At 35.2% G+C, this 20,158-nt stretch overlaps 1 pseudogene across 1 annotated transcript; it reads right to left on the minus strand.

Moving 5' to 3' along the window:
* Positions 1 to 3,382: 3,382 nt before the first annotated feature.
* Positions 3,383 to 4,008, minus strand: LOC110743212 (annotated as a pseudogene). The gene has a single exon (XR_004182772.1). The product of XR_004182772.1 is annotated as a 39S ribosomal protein L14, mitochondrial pseudogene (transcript).
* Positions 4,009 to 20,158: the final 16,150 nt, after the last annotated feature.

Genomic DNA, 20,158 nt, shown 5'->3' on the forward strand with positions numbered 1-20,158 from the left:
GATAGATTAAAAGGACAAAAGAATACCAATTTAATATTAAGTTTTATGTGAGATAGAAGCCCTCATAAGGAAATGAAGATCCAAAGAAGTGGGAAAATCCATATGATTTTCTATTAGATTGATCAAAGAGAGGGAATTACAGAAAAGTAACTAAATTATTTGGAGAGGCTAAAGGAAGATAAAAATTATTTTAGCATGGTCTTTTTGTATAGAATTTTCTCAGCTATGAGTCCCCATAGAAGAATGTTTCTTTTCTCCTGGTACAGGGAAGGTGACTTTAAAATGGGAGTTTTTATCTCCTGTAGGCAAGAAGAAAATAGATTAGAATGCTCTGTTTAAATCTTCTGTTTTTCAAGTATCTTTGGCTTAAAATAATCCTTATGCCAAAGTGGTATATTCTAGATGGCTTCAGAAGCTTGAATAGAAGGCAAAATTCAGGCTATTTTGTTAGTAGTAACAATCAAAGTTATATGAATGAATGAAATGCAGTATCTTTTACGAAATAAGAAGAATGAGAAAAGAAAGCTGAAAACTGAAGTCTAAAGAATCGGTAAAGAAGTCTGAGAGACAACTCTGAAGGACAGGGGGACATAGTAGCATATCGTGTAAACAAAGATATACGGAACTTTTGAACAGGCTTGTATAGCCAAGGTAAATGTGGTCATATAGACCCCAATAGACTTCCAATTTGAAGATTTCTTAGGTCAGAGCATTTTTCAAAACACAGCTATGTATCTTTAGATGTACTTGTAAATTTGATATTTGTTTCCAAGTTGCTATTAAATTAAGCATCAAAAAGAAAGAAGTGCTTTATTACTTCATTTATGGAAGATGTATTGAATATATTTAAATGTTCATAATTTTTAAATCCTATTATATATACTTTTGTATTGCAATTCTGGTGAAAACCTATTCACTCAACATTTAAAAAACAGACAAAATAGGACCCTTGGTTTTCCCATAGTCAATAAGTTCAGCAAAATTTTATTTATCGGGATCTTTCGTAAATAATAATGATAACACACCATGTGTTTGTGTAGCTCAAAAACTTTTAAATACAAGTTTCTAACATTGATATATATTATTTTAGCTACAAAAGCAGCCTTGGAAATCGTTAAGCATAACTACTTCTTTTTTCAGATGATTAAAAACAGAACATGATACGGTTTTCTGTAACAGCTCTGGTAACGAGCCCTTAAACTGGGCATGGACGTTGCTCCATGGACTACAACCTCTCTTATTTTCACTGCATCAGTGACACTATTAGGTCAAATATATTTCTGGCTATTTTTATTACTACAGAAATGTTCATCTGGTGACTCAGCAAAACACTAATTATTCCATCTTCTTTCCCCATTTTGGAGAAGGACAAATTGAGAATTGACAACTCAAGACAGATATAATAATAAAATAGAAATAAAAGTGCATAAGGATTTTCTTCATTTTCTAGAGCTCTTTTCATGACAAAATGTTTTTAATTAAAGATGAGTTAAATCAAAAGAATGGAAGAAATTAAGCGAGATTCTTATTTTTTAACACCTGCTAACAGGTGCTAAAATCTGTTTGAATTCTCCGAATGATGATTTTTGTAGCCAAAATCTCATTATCATAAAACCCAAGATCAAAAAGACCGTGAAATGTTGAGGCTGATTTAGTTTTCAAATGCAAAGTAGCAGCTGGATTAAAGCATAGGCTACTGGAAGAACCTGGAGAGACACAACTGACATCTTTAGTCATCGGGTGCACTCTCAGACAATGAACAGACTGATTGGACATACAGAAATGGGAAAATTCATCATGTTCTTATTCTAATAAGTTTCATTTCAGGAAACTGATGAATGGCAAGCTGCAGCAGGTTATTCTTTTCCTCAGCAAAGAAAATATAGAGGTGATTGATACTGGGAGGACATAGGTAGAAACAAAATGCTTTTGTTAAGATTATATTTACTCTAAAATAGTGCCATATATAAAAGTTTTATCCAAGAAAAGTTCTTGTACAATACATGTATATCTATGGTTATATACAAATATATACATATGTCTACATAAATGTAGATATATACATATGTACCCAGATAGCTACATGAAATACATATCATATATACATATATATTTTTATGTATATCTACATAAAATACATATGCATATGTACAAGAAAGGTAATTGAAACAAAGAATGCTTTTTCAAAAGTTGAGATTGATATACTCTCAGCTTTGATAAAAGTCACATAAAAATAAACTATTAAGGAAAAACTTCACTGTACCTTAAAAGAGTTGCTAAATGCATTCTCCATTATGCCACACATTATTCCTTATCTAATGATCACCATTCAATTTACTGCTAAGAGGATTCTTTGCCTCTTTAAGCAGGAACAATTCTATCAAAGTATAGAATGTTATAGGGAACAAAGTACACATAGTTACTTACAAAGAAAGAAAGAAAGAAAGAAACTAAAGCTGCTGCTCCATGTAATTGCAAGCTCAAGTATTATTGTTATTATTATAGTTGTCGTTGTTTTCTGGTTCTGGATCTTGTTATGTAAAATAAGAGAATGAGTTCTGCACAGCCCAGGAAGTAATCAACAAAGTGAAAAGACATCCCATAGAATGGGGGAAAAAAAAAAAAACCCAAAACATATTTGCAAACTATTCATCTGACAAGGGATTAATAACCATAATATATATGGGTCAGATAAAAGATATTTTTGGCACTGTAAGAAATGGGACACACATACATCTGTAAGTGTCAATTATTATTATTAATGTCCATTAAAAATGTAGAGACTAGACTAAAGGTGATTAATTTTTAGGCCTTTACTAAATTTAATAGACATAAAATTGTTTTTTCTTCATTAGCTGTTGTTTTTATGTGCCTAATATTGCCTAGTAATTGCTGTTTTGTTTTCTAAAAATATATACTGCATATATATTATAAACATATGAAATAAAGTATACATATTTAACACTAAAATAGCATGTACTCTGCAGAAAACGTAAGAAAATGCCGGAACAGGCAGATTTTCTAAAATCACTAACTCTCTACTCAGCTAAAGATTTTCAATGTTAAAACATGTTACACATCTCTACAGTTTTTTTTTTGTATTTTTCCCCTTTTAAGCAACAATTCTAAGTTTATGTACTGAATAACCACTTTTCTTCTATATTTAAAGAGTCATTTTTCTCATAACCTAGTTAATTTTACATAGATACATTTCCATTATTTAGAGTTTTCATCCTATATTTTTTCCTATACCAAATACATGCTATGCTATTATGCTTATTGAAAATTTAGAAGTTGATTTCATATTGAGCTGTATAAGTTGTCTTTTCTTCTCTTATTTCAATGTTCCTAGACTAGTGTTTTTTTTTTTTTTTTTTTTTTTAATGAATATATTTATTCTCTCACAGGACATTACACTGTTACCCAGTGTGAAGGGAGCAGCCATGTGGCTCCCAAGCTCCCTTAGCAAAAGAGTCGTTCTCAGAACTGCTCCATTCACGAACCCTCCTGCAACCAGAGGCCTGGGCTCAACTCACACAAAGTTCTGAGCAATGGCCAGCACCTTGGAATACTCGCCTTCCCGCTTGCGCAGGCTGCTGGGGATGGGTGTCTTAATTCGTGTCCCCACAGGGTTCCCGTTGTCCTCAATGAGGACCACGTTGTTGGAGTCGAATCTGGGGGTCATTCGGGGGCCAGGCATGCAATGTCCCACAATGAGCGCCTTTTTCTTCTGTCCCTTGATGGCCAGTAGTATCTGGTCGCCCACCTTGCCCACTCCATTCTTGTTATAGACATGAATGCAGCGAGGAGCCCGATGGTATGCGCTGTTCCCCAGGGCACTGTTGTCCACCACTCGTACCCGCGTCATCTTCTGAATCGCACTCAGGCTCCCAGTGGTGCTGAAACAGCGATGGCTCAGTGCTCTGCGTATACAGGTGAAGGGGCCCCAGAGCCCGGTAAAGAAAGCCATGGGATCCCAAGATAGATCCTGTAATTACACCACTTTGGGAGGCTGAGGGAGGAGGATCACTGGAGCTCAGGGGTTGGGGGTTGCAGTGAGCCATAATTTTGACACAACACTCCAGCCTGGGTGACAGAGTGAGACCCTGACCCAGAACATTTCTGAGATCTAAACTGCAGTCTTCTCTTGCATACTAGTTGTCACGACCAAGCGCCGCCTTCGCCCCACGCGGTCTCTCCCCAGCGCCTGCGCCGACTAGTGTTATTAGTTATTCTCACATATAAACTTCTCAATCCTTTTATCAAGTTTAAAAATTCTGTCTTTTTCCTTTCTGTCTGATTAAACACATTCTCTTCTTGATTTTCTTCACCAAATAAGCGTAGATTATTATAACCATTTCTTTGTCAACCTATGAAACTTAGAGGCACTCATATAATTTAACATTTTTATTAGCTATGATAAAAAGTAAAATGAAATAGGTAAGAAGAAGTATAACATTATATTTGATTTAAACAAACATATCCACAATATTATCACTTCAACATCTAGCTAAGAAAAAAAATTATTCAGATATTTTACATTCTTTTAATGCAAGTATTCAAAATTTGGCATGAATTTTATACTAATATCATTTACCAATAGGGAATAACCACATTTTAAGTGCCCGATGATTATGTGTGAGTAATGGTTACAGTGCTGGGCAGCAAGATTCTAGTCACAGATTATAATAAAACAAAATAAAAGAGGATGACGTGTGTCTTAGTCTGTTTTATGCTGCTATAACAGAATACCACAGACTTGGTAATTTATAATGAACAGAAATTTGTTTGGCTCTTGGTTCTGGAGGGTAGGAAGTGCAAAATAATGGCACTGACATCTAGTGAAGATCATTGCATCACATCATCACATGGTGAAAGTTGGAAGGTCAAGAGAGGGCAGGGGCTAGAGCAACAGATTGAATGTGCAACCTCAGAGCTTTTATAATCAACATTAATTCATTTATGAGGGTGCAGTGCTTGTGACCCAAACACTTCCGTTAGGCCCCACCACCCAACACTGTTGCATTGGGGATTAAGTTTTTAACACATGTCTTTTGAGGGACACAAAAAACCATAGCAATACAGAAATTAAATACATATGAAGAAACTAAAATAGGATAACAGGTGGATAGTAACCAGAAGTATAGAGGCAGGTAGTCACAATCAAATAAAATCTAGTGTAATATCATTGAGAAAAAAAAAAAAAAGGGCGTTTAGTGCTTTTGAGAAATAGGAGGTAGGGGTGTGGTGGTCACTGTGGCTGTGGCTGAAATGTGCTGCTAAATGAAATGGATCAACGAAGCAGGGAAAGGTAGTAAAAGCCAGTTCAGTAGGGCCTCCTCAGATTTTATTCTGTTTTCCACGGGGAGCCACAAGAGAAGCATAAGCAGGAAGATTACGTGATGTGCTCTGTGATTTAGAAAACAGAAAACCATGCAATGGCTGCTGAGCAATGAATGAGCTACAGTGTTGGGAGTGGAAAAGCCGAAGAGAGTTGAAGGTAGAGCCAGGGAAACCATTAATGGTCTGTTTCCGTAATCCAGGAGTTAGAGATTCAAAACTTGAAAGGACTGGAATTGGTGAGAAATGGTTGGATTCAGGATATAATTCAGCAATGGAACTTAGATGACTTACAAATAGATTGGTTATAGGTTGTGAAGAGGAAAGATGACACTATGATGACTGCTAAGAATGTATGTTGATGCCATTTACTGTGGCAAGGAAACTTGGAGAACAAATGTAGAGAGATAAATTAGTAGTTACATTTTGGACAGTTAAATCATTGAATGTCTTTCACTTGGAGAGGCTATTAAAAGGTTATAAGTCAAGGGAGAATGCTAGATTAGAATTTTTTAGTTAGGATTTATGGGCCAATAAATGGCATTTAAAAATAAGGAAACTGACATGATTATTTATGAAGAAAAAAGTTTGTTAGACAAGAAAAAGTTTCAGAACCAAGCCCATGCCGTAATCTGACATTTAGAGGCCAGACAATGGAGAAAGAAAGAATCAAGGACAGTGACAAAGAATAGCAAGTGAAGGAGAAAGAAAATAAGCTTTAGGTAATATCAAAAAGTCTAAAGATTTCTGTATTTCAGGGGTAAAGAGTGGCAAACACTAAACTGCTGAGGAGTTAAGAACACTAAATGTGGCCAGGCAGGGTGCCTCACACCTGTAATCCAGGCACTTTGGGAGGCCAAGGTGGGTGGATCACGAGGTCAGGAGATCCAGACCATCCTGGCTAACATGGTGAAACCCCATCTCTACTAAAAAAAAAAAAGAAAAAAAAAAAGAAAAAAATTAGCCGGGTGTGGTGGCAGTGCCTGTAATCCCAGCTACTCAGGAGGCTGAAGCAGGAGAATGGCCTGAACCCAGGAGGTGGAGCTTGCAGTGAGCCAAGATCACACCATTGTACTTGAGCCTGGGCGACAGAGGGAGACTCCGTCTCAAAAACAAAAACAAAACCAATAACAAACAAGCAAAAAAAAAAAAAAAAAAAAAAACTATATGTAAACATGATCATTGATTTGGGCAAGACGTAGGTTATTGGTGACGTTTACTAATTTAGAAGAGTGTGCTGAAAAGTTAATGAAAAGTGAGGAAGTAAAAAGAGTGAGTGTAGACAATTTTGTTGATATGTTTCCTATAAAGGAGAGTAGATAATTCGAGCAGGAGATTAGTGGAGGATTAAAAAGAAAGCAAAATATTTGATTTGTTCATTAGTGTATTTCTTTAAAATTAGTGATACCAAGACATGTTTACGAACTGTGATTAGGAGAAAAGACTAAATTAAGCATGTAGAAGAGAAAGACATAATTGAAGAAGTGAAGTCCTTTAGGGTACAACAGCATATGGGAACCAGGCCTTACACAGAAGCAGGAGCACTTCATTATCACAAGGGTGACAAAGTACAAACAGGTAGGCGAAACTGTCATTAAGTTAATTAATTTATGTAGTGTTGTATGCATTTTTATAGGAATTACGTAACAAATTCATCCACTGATACTAAATGGGGAAGACATTTTTTGAAGATTTAGTGGACAATAAAATGTGTAGTCATTCTTGAGAATGGGAAAGGGAATTTCCTAAAGGAGTGATATGATGATCAAGCAGTATTGTTGTGAAATTAGCAAGCACAGCTCTGTAATTTTTCTCCAGTACCGCTCAGCTTCTGTAGATCAATGTGAATCAGCAGATGGCTCAGAATAAACAGTATTGGGCTTTCATCAATTGAGTAAAAGGGAAAATGAGGGCCATGGGAGGCCGAGATTCTTGCAAAGGCGGTAAAGATCCTCTTTGTTGCATTTTTTCCTTAACCTTACTGTTTTTCTCTTCTGCCCATGAGGTGTCAGCTAGAAGATCACTGACTATGCAATTCTGCAGCCAGTAGACCGTAATATGATGAATCTTTACTGAACATATTGCTGTGTCATGACCCCCGTTATGGATAAACGTGCCTCCTCAAATTCATATGTCAAAACCCTAGCACCCCGTGTAGCTGTGTTTGGAGATGAGAACTCTACAGAAGTAATTAAAGTTAAATGAGGCCTTAAGGGAGGGTCCCTGATCTGATAGAATTACTGTCTCTGTGAGAAAAGACACCACGGAGCTTCCTTTCTCTCTCCCTGTGCACACACTGAGGAAACTCCATGCAAAAACATAACAAGGAGGCGTATGTCCACAAGTCAAGAAAATAACCCTTGCCAGAAATGAATTGACCAGCACCCTGATAATGAATTTCCAGCTTCCAAAATTGTGAGAAAATAAATTTCTGTAGTTTAAGACACTCAGTCTGCTGCTGACAAACACAGTCCCTTTTTCTCTTCTCTCACAGAAGGGTCAAAAAGGGTATTTGAGATGGTACCATAACTTGTAGGAGGAAAGCTAAGTTGGCAAAACTCTACAGCATTTCTTTTGTTATGTTTTCACTGAATCCATTATAAAAGAGGAAATGGAGCAAAGTTTGAAAACTTTTGATAAAGCCTTTATCCCTGCCAAAGGTAATTATCTCTACTTACCAGGTGAGAAAACAAGAGCCTTAGGAAAGTTATAAGATTTGATTAAAGTTATGTGTTAACAACAAAAAAGGAGATGAAGTAATGTGTCAGGGATCTGGGAAATCATTAAACACAACAGGATTAAAGCTTATGCTAACTAGCAATACTGAGATTTTATAGGTAAAATAGAAACAGTTGCAAATATCTCAATTTGAGCAAGAATCTTGGCATTTCTGTGTGTTAATGAGTTAAACAGAGGGCCAAGGTGAACACCGTATCACCAAATGGGGCATTGTGTAGTCAGGAATGTGTAATTGCCAAAAGAGCTGTAATGCCATTATTGATGCTCCTGGAAGGTAACCTCAGAACTCATGAACTCAGGGTTTCCTGGAGTCACATCGTATTAGTCAAATCTCTGTACAGGAGTTTTTGAATATTGAGTTCAAGTACATATACAATAAATCAATTGATCATAGATAGATAATAAACTCTTAATAAAACTTGAGACACCGAAGCTCAGGTGAGCTTCACAGGTTCATAATGTCTTATGCATGTCATTTCAGATCAATGGCTGGAGGATAATACATCTTCAGAATGATGGAAGCATTGCTTTGGGAACCCTTCCAGAATGCACCCTTTGTGTTCCTTCCCTTGACTGATTTTTGTTTTTCTCCTAGAGAGAGAGATTATTTTTTTCCTTGAGACGGAGTCTTGCTCTGTCTCTGGGTTCAAGAGATTCTTCTTCCTCAGCCTCCTGAGTAGCTTGGGTTACAGGCTCACACCACCATGTCAGGCTAATTTTTGTATTTTTAGTAGAGACAGGGTTTCACCATGTTAGCCAGGCTGGTCTCGAACTTCTGACCCTGTGATCCACCTGCTTCGACCTCCCAAAGTGCTGGGATTATAGACGGGAGCCACTGCGCCCGGCCTCTTGACTGATTTTTAATGTATCCTTTTCCTGTAATAAATGTAGCCACTTGTCTGATAGGTTTTAGTGAGTCCTGTCTTTCCGAACTAGCGAATTTTTGAAGAATTCATCAGTATTTGTAATGAAAATTATCGAACCTGAGAATGATTTGGGAAAACTCTTGAACTTACAGTTGGTGTCATAATATAGGGTGATCTTATGTGAACTTCCCTCTGACTTTATAGTTGGAACTCAACTTCTTGAAGTTAGAGTCAGACGTCATGAACATACTTGGCCGTCTGGAGGACTGTGCCAATAACTTCACAGTTTGACTAACTCTCAGTAGACTTAAGAAAGCTTGAGTTAGATGTCAGGAAAAAATAAAATATTAGTTCAATTTAGATTATACTTTTCTTCAGCATATCCAAGTAGCAATATGTAGAAAGCAATACTAAAGAATTAATATATCCAACTCTTGAGTTCAAGACAGAGATCATAGAGATGTAGATTTGGTTGTCTATAACACATAAATTATATTTGGAAACTTGTGGGAATGGCACCATTCAAGACAAAATTATGAAGGAACAGTTACCTAATTACTTTCAGCGGTTCATTCTGTCATGTGAGAGGTGAACCAGTGTTTCATTACAAAAAAAAAAAAAAAGGTAGCATGGCTAAATAAATTTTAGAAATTAACGATAGCACTTGATCTTTTAGAGATTCATAATGAATGCTAGTGGATTATATGTTCTGAAAAGCTATTCTCTAATGTTTAACTTTGCTTCATTGTTTAAAAATATGACTTTGGAAACATAGTTATTAAATATTATGTTATTTTGCTAACGCTACCATAGCAAATTAATTTCCTCACAGTTCTGGAGGCTAGAAACCGGAGATCAAGGTGTTAGTAGGTTGGCTTTTTCTAAGGGCCTCTCTCCTTGCTTGCAGATGGTCACCTTCTTCTTGTTTCTTCACAAGTAATATGTTGAGAGATATGGGGGAAAGGGTGTAGAGAACACATATTTTCAAAGCATATGCTCTTTTTCTTGTCTATTATCATTACAAATAAGGGTTAGCTATTATATTTATCTGGAAATACTACTGAAAACAATTGCTTTGGTGGTAATAATAATAGCAATAGAAAACTCTCAATTACAATTTTTTATCCACAAGACATAGTATCACACCCTCAGGTACAATGACATTCATTTAAATTCTGATCTACAAACCAATGATTGTATAACAGTTTCCTTCTGCTTATTATTGTGTTCATTTGTTATCTAGAGCACTACTAAAACTAATGCTCATGTACTCTTCCAGCAATACAGTTTCCTTTAAACAATGGAATCACATAAACCTCCAGAGAAGTTTGAATCATAATTACTGCATTTATGTAATGTTCTTCATAAGACTTACCTTAACTCCCCTCCAAATTTTTTACTTCTTCAGAATAATCAGTACTTATCTCCTATGCAAGACTGCAAGACCTTAAGGATGTGATCTGAGTCTTATGTATAGTTACATTCAGTACTATAATAAATATTCACTGTTAAGTCAATAAATACAAAATATTGGCAATTAACTTTTTCTGTCTTCAAGTCATCCACGCCTTGTTGTAAGGACTGACTCATAATCACCCATGTAATGAATATCAGAAAATCATGATGAAATAATTTTAGGTTTCTGATTTTAAAAATATAAGCTTATGTAAAAGTTAATGAGAATTCCTACCTTGTACATTTAATATAATTAGATGGAGAAGGAACGTAATTGTGATGGAAATAGTTGAAAAAAATTGAATGTGTTATATACATATATATGTATATGTGTTTTATATATGTGTGTGTGTGTTCAGAAAAATAGATAATTTTATGTTATATTTTCAACTCACATAAAGTATATGAATAAAACTGCCTGATTTAGAGTATGGAGCTGCAAGTCAAACGAGAATAGTTTGTTACTAGTTAACTAGGGAATTGTTGACAGTTGACACACAGGTGAATTTAAAGAACAGTTATAGTGTTAATTAAAACTAATGAGGACTTATTTTTTTAAAAGGTGATGTTTGAAGTAGGAGTTATCCAAATCAGGTGATGGAACTGATTGATCTATTAATAGACTGAATGAATCATTCATTTGTTCATTCAAAAATATTTAATGAGAGAATTCTAGGAAGTGGAGACTGGAGATGTAGCAGGAATCAAAAAGATGGGATTCTTGCCCTCATATAATTTATATTTGATTGGGCCTTATGGATAAATTAATAAGACCAATAAAAATATTACTTGTTGGGAAGGCAATACATGAATGGATTATATAAATATTTATTTGGTGAAAGATATTCTATACAAGTAGTCAGAAAGAGCACTCAGAGAAAGTGACACTTATTTGATCTCAAAAAGCAAAATAGTGAGCCTCATAAAGATTTTGAAGAAGGCAATTGATTGAACTACTATGTAAACACTACCTCTATATGACTGTGAATCAGATGTTTACCACGTGGAAAAGGAAAATTGTCACTATCAAAAATGACCAACTTACACAGTTCAACAACAGAAACAAAACACACACAACCATACACACACACACATGCACATCTCATCAGTATAAAATACTAAGCATTTATTTAGCTCAGAATTCTGTGAATTTGAGGTCAATGGATCCAGGCTGGACTTGGTTCAGAGGCAGGCTCTACTCTACCTGTCCCTCCTCTTCCTCAGACCAGCAGGGGAAGCTAAGCGTGCTTTTATGATGATCATGACAGAAAAGCAAATGAGTAAACAGACATTCACAAGCACGTTACAAATTTAACCGCTGCTGTGTCTGAAGACGTCCTGTTATCCGAAGTCACTCATGTTGTGAAACCCAACGTCTAGGATTGAGTAAGTATACTCCTCCCATGGGGATGCATGAATAGTTCTGAGAACAAAAATAAAAGTTTGAGATCTTTTGGCACTTAAAGGTAGTCCATATGTACCTTTTATCCTACCTTCACTACTTCTGATTTTTTTTTTTTTTTTTTCTCATCAATGTAAATGAACATAGATTGCAGGTACAAGGGAAGCAGGGGCTACCACATGAAGCCATAGCCACCACGGGAGATTGGGCACAAATAGACCAGTCATATTCTCAGTAGTGAACAGACTGCAAGAAAATAAGATTTTTCTTTACTAGTGTAATAATTGGTCCAAATTAGGTGTTATAAAGGCCTCAAATTTTTAATTGGCAACATGGTCTAAATTGATACTGAGGAACTCCCTGACTTATTCTGGCTTCGTTATTATTTCTTCATTTAGTAATAAGAAATTATTATTCACCAAGTATTCTAAAGTATCATTGGATTTGAACAGAAAAATAGATAATTTTATTTTATATTTTCAACTCACATAAAATCTGTAGTTTAATTCCTGACCTTCTGAGCAGTTTATAACAGCTGAAATAAGTAATGGCTAATATTGATATTTTTGTAGTTCTAAGGAGGCTAACGTGGGCATGCGTTGTAAAGTTACATGCTCAATACGTTTATGGCTTTAAAATCTAAGAGTTACTAAATGCTATAATAGGTTAGTGAAGATGATATACAACTCCAAATATTAAATGATTAATTAGTGTTCTGTTTTTTAAGGCTACAGAATCTCAATGGAGTTGTAAGCCAATGTTACTCAACACTCAGTAATCAAGTTTAATATCTGAAAAATAAAACTATATTAGTAGGTTATTTGTAAGACTGTTGTTAAGGTCATTTTTAGCTCTCAAGACTATTCCAAGTCTCATTGTAGGAATCCAGACCTGAAAAAAAGGAGACAGTGGAAGTACCAATTAAAGCCACAAGAGGGTAGTCTTCCCACAAAAAAGTCGTAATATGTTTTGTTTCCCTTATGTCAGCGTTATATTATTAAAATTCAAATTTTAGAGGCTGTCAATTGAAGGCAGAATTTATGACCTACAATTTTTATAGCCACAAGTATTTAAAACTATTTTATGATGGACTAACATAAAAAATAAGTGGAGATGAACCATGATATATTAGTAAGCAAAGCATGCTATTTGAGTAGTTATGATTTTGTCTGGATAAGTAATATTTTTCAGGTGTAACCAGTTTTGAAAGAATAGTGTATTTGTGGAATGTGTGAAGAAAAACAGGATACTTTTGAACCATATGTGGATTCTTTAATTTTGGGTAACAGAATAGCCTCTCTTTAGAATAATCCTCCAAATTTTCTCTTATTTTTGTACTGACTGTGAAAGGTTTTTACCTTTCATTCTGTTCAAATGCTTGGCTAAAAATATTTCACAAGGTATGTACTAAGAAAAACTGTTTGTTGTTGTTGTTGTTGTTTTTCTTTTTTGAGATGGAGTGTCACCCTGTCACCCAGGCTGGAATGTGGTGGCTTGATCTCATCTCTCTGCAACCTCTGCCTCCTGAGTTCAAGTGATTCTCCTGCCTCTACCTCCCCAGTAGCTGGAACTACAGGTGAGTGCCACCACGCCTGGCTAATTTTTGTATTTATTTATTTATTGTTTTATTAGAGACAGGATTTTGCCATGTTGGCCAGGCTGGTCTCAAACTCCTGACCACAGGTGATCCACCCTCCTCGGCCTCCCAAAGTGCTGGGATTATAGGCGTGAGCCACCTCGCCCTGCCAAAAATGTTTATTCTTTTGTTGTCTTTAAAAGTGTAGCAGCCCAGTATATGAAAGCTCTTTTGCAGTGTAAAAGAGGAGACAGGAATTCGCATCCCAAATTTGTTACTAATTAACCAAGTAGTTTAATTGACAGAAACCAATACATTCTCAGTTACTCTCTCAGTTGTTTGAAATGTAAAACAAAGAGTTTGAGGCGGTATACTTGGAGATGTTTCTCTGACTTTCCCCCCCATTCTTTCCCCTAACACTGGTATGTCCTCTTTATGAAGAAAACCATAAAGAACAAGAGTTAATTCATGTTGCATCTGATTCAGCTCTGAGCTAGCATTGCTTTGATAAAGGTACTGTTTCTTTGTGAAGCAGATGTAAATGCCAACTGATTTCAAACCAATAGTGCTTAAAAGCCCCTCTGCTTATCTTATTTTTTCACTGCTCCTTAAATTTCTCGTTCAAACACTGAAAGTACAAATGAATCAGGACTTTAGATCAAAGGTAAAATGAGTGTTTCATAACTGCTTTCTTCGTAGCTCAGAAACTATCCCATGGATTGTATTTAGTAAGAAGAGTGAGCAAATTTATGTTATAATCTATTATGCCAGTCCTTGCTCAAAGTCTACAGTTAGCACACTAAATAATGAATTTCTCTTTGTGAAAAGTTGAGTCAGAGACTGCCCGTGGGGGCTATCTGGTAGTGATATTGAACATCCCTATTTGCTGAGGGTCAAGGCAACCATTTCCATGACTGTTCTTTTTATCAGCAGGTGTGGTAATAATAAAAGACAATTCAAGAATGACCTTTTCCGCTCTAAGGAACATGATTCTTCAGTCAAGGATGTGCAAATCGCTGTGCTCCTTGACTGGAGCTTCAAAACAGTATCTCAAACTCAATTCTAATTAGCTATAAAAGAGCTATTTATCTGACAATTATGTTGTTACACAGGTGTGTTGCTGCTGGAAGAACCATTCCACCACTCAGCTCAACAATGTGCGTATGTTCATCTTGTTTGACTTGGTTTATGATTATATGCCATAGTGCTGCCAAATAAATTGTTTTCAAAATGTTAACTACCTTATGCAGAAGATTGGTTTGCTATCATTTTGGTATATGACTTTGCTTCGTTCATTAGATCATTTCTGTCCTTTAAATTTTCCCAAACACAAAACTGAACAGAATTCCAATCCCTCACTCCCTGTGTGGTGAATCTGAGCATAAAAGTGGATACAATGAACCATTCTTTACAAGACAAAAATTTAGCTTCTCCCCGTTCCTCTTATTGCTTAAGGCTAAAGAGGCAGAGAAAATAAAGTTAACAGAAGGAATATAGGGATGTAGCATATCAGGCAGGTGGCTAAAGCAATTCTACAACACTCTATGGATTCATAGAACAAGAAATTGATGCTAATGACCAGGGATTTAGATGGCTCTGCCTCACTGACAATAGCATTGTTAGGTGATGGAACTATTGCAATCACTGTCAGCTATTTTTCTTACCAACAGGCAAAGGACTAAATAAAACATGCAGGCAGGGAACTAATATTTACTTAATCTTAACTATATGCCAGATGCTCTCTCAGAGCCTCAAAACAAGCCTGAAAGGCTGATGTCATTATTTCCATTGTTCAAATGAGGAAACAAGGACTTAGAGAAATTGAATAATTTGTCAGAGTTTACATATCTCATTAGTGCCAAGGCATGAATTTCAACCCAAGTATATATTATTCAAAGATCAAGTATTCAAAATAGTTTTTCAAGTATTCTAAGTTGCTTCTCAGAAATTAAGGAAAAACAATGCCTCCCTGATGTACTTTTATCTTTTCCATACCATATTTCTTGGTCTAGAAGTCTTCAGTGACATTTTTCTCTTGTTACTGAAGAGAATAGCAAATTCTTTGTCCGTGAAAACTGTTGTTAAATCACCTAACCTGTTTCAATGAGGCTTCTTTTCCAATAGCATATTTCTCTTTTTTTCTCTTGCCAGGGAAAATAAAAAATGCTTCATGAATATTCAGAAAGAGATGTTCTGATAGCTACTATCGTTACCTATAATGCAATATTGAATGAAAACAAGGACTTACAGCATTCTGAAAATAAACTGAAACTGTGAAAAAAAAATCAAAAGATACACAATACATTGTATTGGTATTCAGAACGCCTATAGTCCTTTGGCTCAATTCTCATAGATGCATAAAATCATATTTGAAATCAGCACATTAAAATTCTCTGACTTAGACAATATATCTTTATCAAAAATCTTTTAGTAACAAACTTTAAAGGACACTCTGGATATAAGAGCAAATATCTGACATTTTCCAAGTCCATTTGATAATATCTTCTTCACAAAGCAATGGTGATCATAAAAATATAAAGCCATTAATAAGATTTAATGTAATAACAAAATACACATGTGTCAGAGAAAATGAGAATGAACATCAGTAAATTCAGATCTCTTCATTTTAGCTAGTGCCTCAGAAGGATGTTCCTCTCAATGACAGTTTGCATTTCACTTGCATATTTGCAAAAAAAAACCAAAAAGATGTTTACATTTTAGGAAAATGGGATAAATACATTCATATTCTCTTGAACATATTTTTATTCTTTTAATGAAAACCAAATGTATTATAGATAGAATAGATTTGGAAAATATTGTTTTGAATTCTGAACATAGTAACTAAGAAGTTAAAGCCTTTTCAGTGCTTCTTCAAAGATTGTTTTTTCCCAAAAGTTTGCTAACAGTAAGTCTTCCTTATATTCACCTATCAGCAAATTACTTCTACCTCTTGAAACAGGTCAGTTTTCCAAAGAACTTTGGTCTGACCGTTCAAAACATATTGAGTAAATTATATGCTGTCACTAAACATACACATATACATAAACACACACAAACATATGTTTAGGTTTGCCACTTGATAGTATAAAGGCTTGACATTCAACCTACATTGTACCTGAGTAATTAGAAAATTTTGAACCCTTTTTTTCCAGAGTCCTAGGAGTTTAAAAATATCTCCTTAGGTAATTCTAATATGCCACCCATATCATGTACCACTGCTTAACCCTTGTGTTCTTTGGCAATCAATTCTCTATTGCCTCCTATGGCACCTGAGCTCATCCATTTCAGAGGCTGCAGCTGAAAACTGTCCTGGACCTTCCCTAAGGTCCAGTCAATAACTGAGGACATGCCACACTGTCCACCTATACTATATGACAAAACTGTTCTGTCTTATGCTTAGACTGGCCAATGAATGACTGAGTAACCTTCTTAGAGTTGGAGGCTTTTATTCCTGTGGAAACAAGGAAAGGATCCAAAACACCTGGTTTACTCCATTCCACATCTGTTCCAGTATCTCTCATCACTGTAATTTTGTCTCATACTTCAATTGGATTCTGTCATAGAATTTATCAAAAATTCCAATTGTTGTAGTCATCTTCCTGTCACATTGGATGTTCTCTCTTATGATAAAATGTAATCCATAAACGCAACCACATTTTTTTTTTTCAATTCCTGATGCCTTCACATGTTGCCAAGCACACAACAGGCCTCCAGTGAGCATATTTTGTTTCCATAAATGAATGATTACAAAAAAAGAGTTATAAAGAAAGAGACATTAGGATAGGTGGCCCTCCAGAAGACCAAGATCTTCTGATTTTCTTCCCATGAATGCATTAGGTAATAGGAGTGTGCAGCAGTGACAGGAAGGAGTTTGCTCAGGAAGGCCATGATGGTATCCACTGCTCCTACAGCTGGGACCTAAGCCCATGTTAAGGGGTCTTGAGGATCATGTTTTAAATTTTAACATATGCCCTTTTAATGTACTCTAATTTAAACAGCAGGTGGTTGAGGCTATTACTTTTGCCTTAGGAAAATTAATGAAGTGAAAGAGTCAATCATGTAGGTCAAACACTAAGATCAAAACATAATCCTTTAGCATCCCCCCAAGCAGTTGGAAAACAGTCTCAGGATCTTCAGTAGACCATCCCCACAGATCACACCCTGAAAAATATGGGTATATTTCTGGGAATTTTAAATAAGAACTATTATTTTTAATATCCCTAAACATAATATATCGACAGAATTTTTAAAGAATCATATACACGATTCAGCAGTAGGTGGTATGGGTCAGTCATATAAGTGTGCACGTGTGTGTGTGCATGTTTGGGTGTGCATGTGTCTGTCGGTGTATGAGTTTACTAATATATATAAATAATTGCTTTATTTGCTGTATGTATAGATTAATATGTTTGTGTACAATATATGTAATTGGTTCTGTTATGTTATGTATTCTGACACATTATACATTTATTCATATTATACAAATGAGGAAACTAAACGTACGAATGGTTAAATATGCTATTTAATGCCACTTACTTAACAAAGAGGAGTAAAAAGTTTTGTTCAAAATCACAATTACAGTCTTATTGCTGTTATCTTATAATCTTTTTCTTTGAAATTATGCAGAAAAATTACCCAAAATGTATTTTATCAAGAAAATATCGCAAATCCTGCATTGACAAACATGAGAAGGATACATAATTTCACTACCTGTCAATCAACAGAGCCCAGTATCTAGAAGTCAATCGAGAAAATAGAATCATTTTAGGCTTAATCTTATTTGTATAAAGAAATATTCACAAACAAAAATATTTTAAATTCTCATGAAGTATTTATTTTGTAGTATCTTATTACATTAGAAAAAATTGTTTATTATATTAGAATATACAAAATTAAATAAGCTAGGGATTATTTTTATCCTAAAGAAAACCTAATGACTTCTTGTGTTGTTTTGGCAAATTGGTGTTATATTTGTTACTTTTTGTTTGTTTGTTTGAGACGAAGTCTCGCTCTGTCGCCTAGACTGGAGTACAATGGCATGATCTCAACTCACTGCAACCTCCACCTCCCGGATTCAAGCGAATCTCCTGCTTCAACTTCCCAATTATCTGGGACCACAGGCACATGCTGCCACTCCTGGCTAATTTTTTGGATTTTTGGTAGAGACGGGGTTTCACCGTGTTAGCCTAGATGGTCTCAATATCCTGACCTCGTGATCCACCCGCCTCAGCCTCCCAAAGTGCTGGGATTACAGGTGTGAGCTACCGTGCCTGGCCTATGAAAAATAAAAGTAAGTGGAGGTAAACAGACATAGAAACTGATGGTGGAAGGCCCCAGAATTATGGAGTTACAACCAAAAACAAATATTTTCTAGTAATAGTAAAACTTTTGTAGATAAAATATTCTATAAGTGGAAAAAACAACTATGATATTAATTCTTTGGAAATTTTGGGTTATTCTGTTATCAATAATTAAAGAATGCAAATAATATACATAGTAGCAATGGATTAAAATGTCTGGTATACGTTTATACTCGAAGTTACTTAGAAGTAGATTCCCTTGCAGAAACGCAGTGTATTTCTGCAAATAAGTGTGTCAACTTGGGGATAAAATACTAGTGGCAGCATGCTTAGGCAAATCTGGTTATGGCATAATATCCATAACTTTTATACTATAGCTTTATTATCTGAATGTTTGATATATAATTTAACATAAAATATAGAATATATTCGAAGTATAGCACAGGGTAACTAAATATCTTTGGATACCTTTTCTGCTTCACAATTACCTATTCTAGTAATCCCATTTACATATCGTTTACTTAGCAATTCTGGTTGGGTATTATTGATGGAGCTTGCCAGAACAGCAGGTGTACAGGGCAAAGAGTAAATCTGTGTATCATGAAGGCTGATTTCTATTAGTATGGCCAGCCAAGCTGTCTTCTCTATGTATTTGAGCCTGAGCCTCAAATACTGTACAAAGCTTATGTGTCAAAAAACACCTTTTTAAAAACACTGCCCTTTTTAAAACTCAAAAGGCTATTTTTAACTCTGTTGACCCAAATATAACAAGATATTGACCAAATTCTATACAATTTTCTGTAACGAGTCTATTTTTCTTTTCTGATTAGCTACTACCTTAAGAAATCCTATGGTAACATGAACACTACAAAGATTCAGTTGAACCATATCTAATTTATACATTCATATATACAGGTTGTTTGATATGCAAAATCCTATGATCAGATCTTTTTAAGTGTTGGAGTATTGGTGGGGGACTCAGATCGCTATAGATTCTTAGTCATGATAAATACCAAAAAATGTAAGTTTGATGTTGCATTGCTTGTTTTTCCTTCTAACATACTCTGTTATTTCTCAAAAGGGGAAAATAGAATGATAGTAACACTCACATAAAGAAAATTAATCCATCAATCATAAGTATAAAGGTTTCATAGAATCTTTTAGGTCATCCTGTCAACTCCTGAGGGCTGGGTGAGATTGTCACTGAAATCTTCTTTCTGGTTATTTATCAAAAATAGTACCAAAATTGTCAATAAGGAGAATATTTTTTTCTGATGTATTAATGCTCAGAGCTCAGAGTAAATGCTATTAATATTCATTGCAGTAGAACTTTCATTGTTACCATGGTCAGAGATCACTTGGAAATGATTTTGTTGTGACTGCTAATAAAGACATCAGCAGTTCCACAGTCATTTATTAGTCAGATTAAAAATCCCTATGTTAACACTGTAAGAGTTGTTAGAACATATTTCTTCTTTGT

The sequence above is a fragment of the Papio anubis genome, chromosome 3 (assembly GCF_008728515.1).
Source record: "Papio anubis isolate 15944 chromosome 3, Panubis1.0, whole genome shotgun sequence".
Classification (NCBI taxonomy): Eukaryota; Metazoa; Chordata; class Mammalia; order Primates; family Cercopithecidae; genus Papio; species Papio anubis.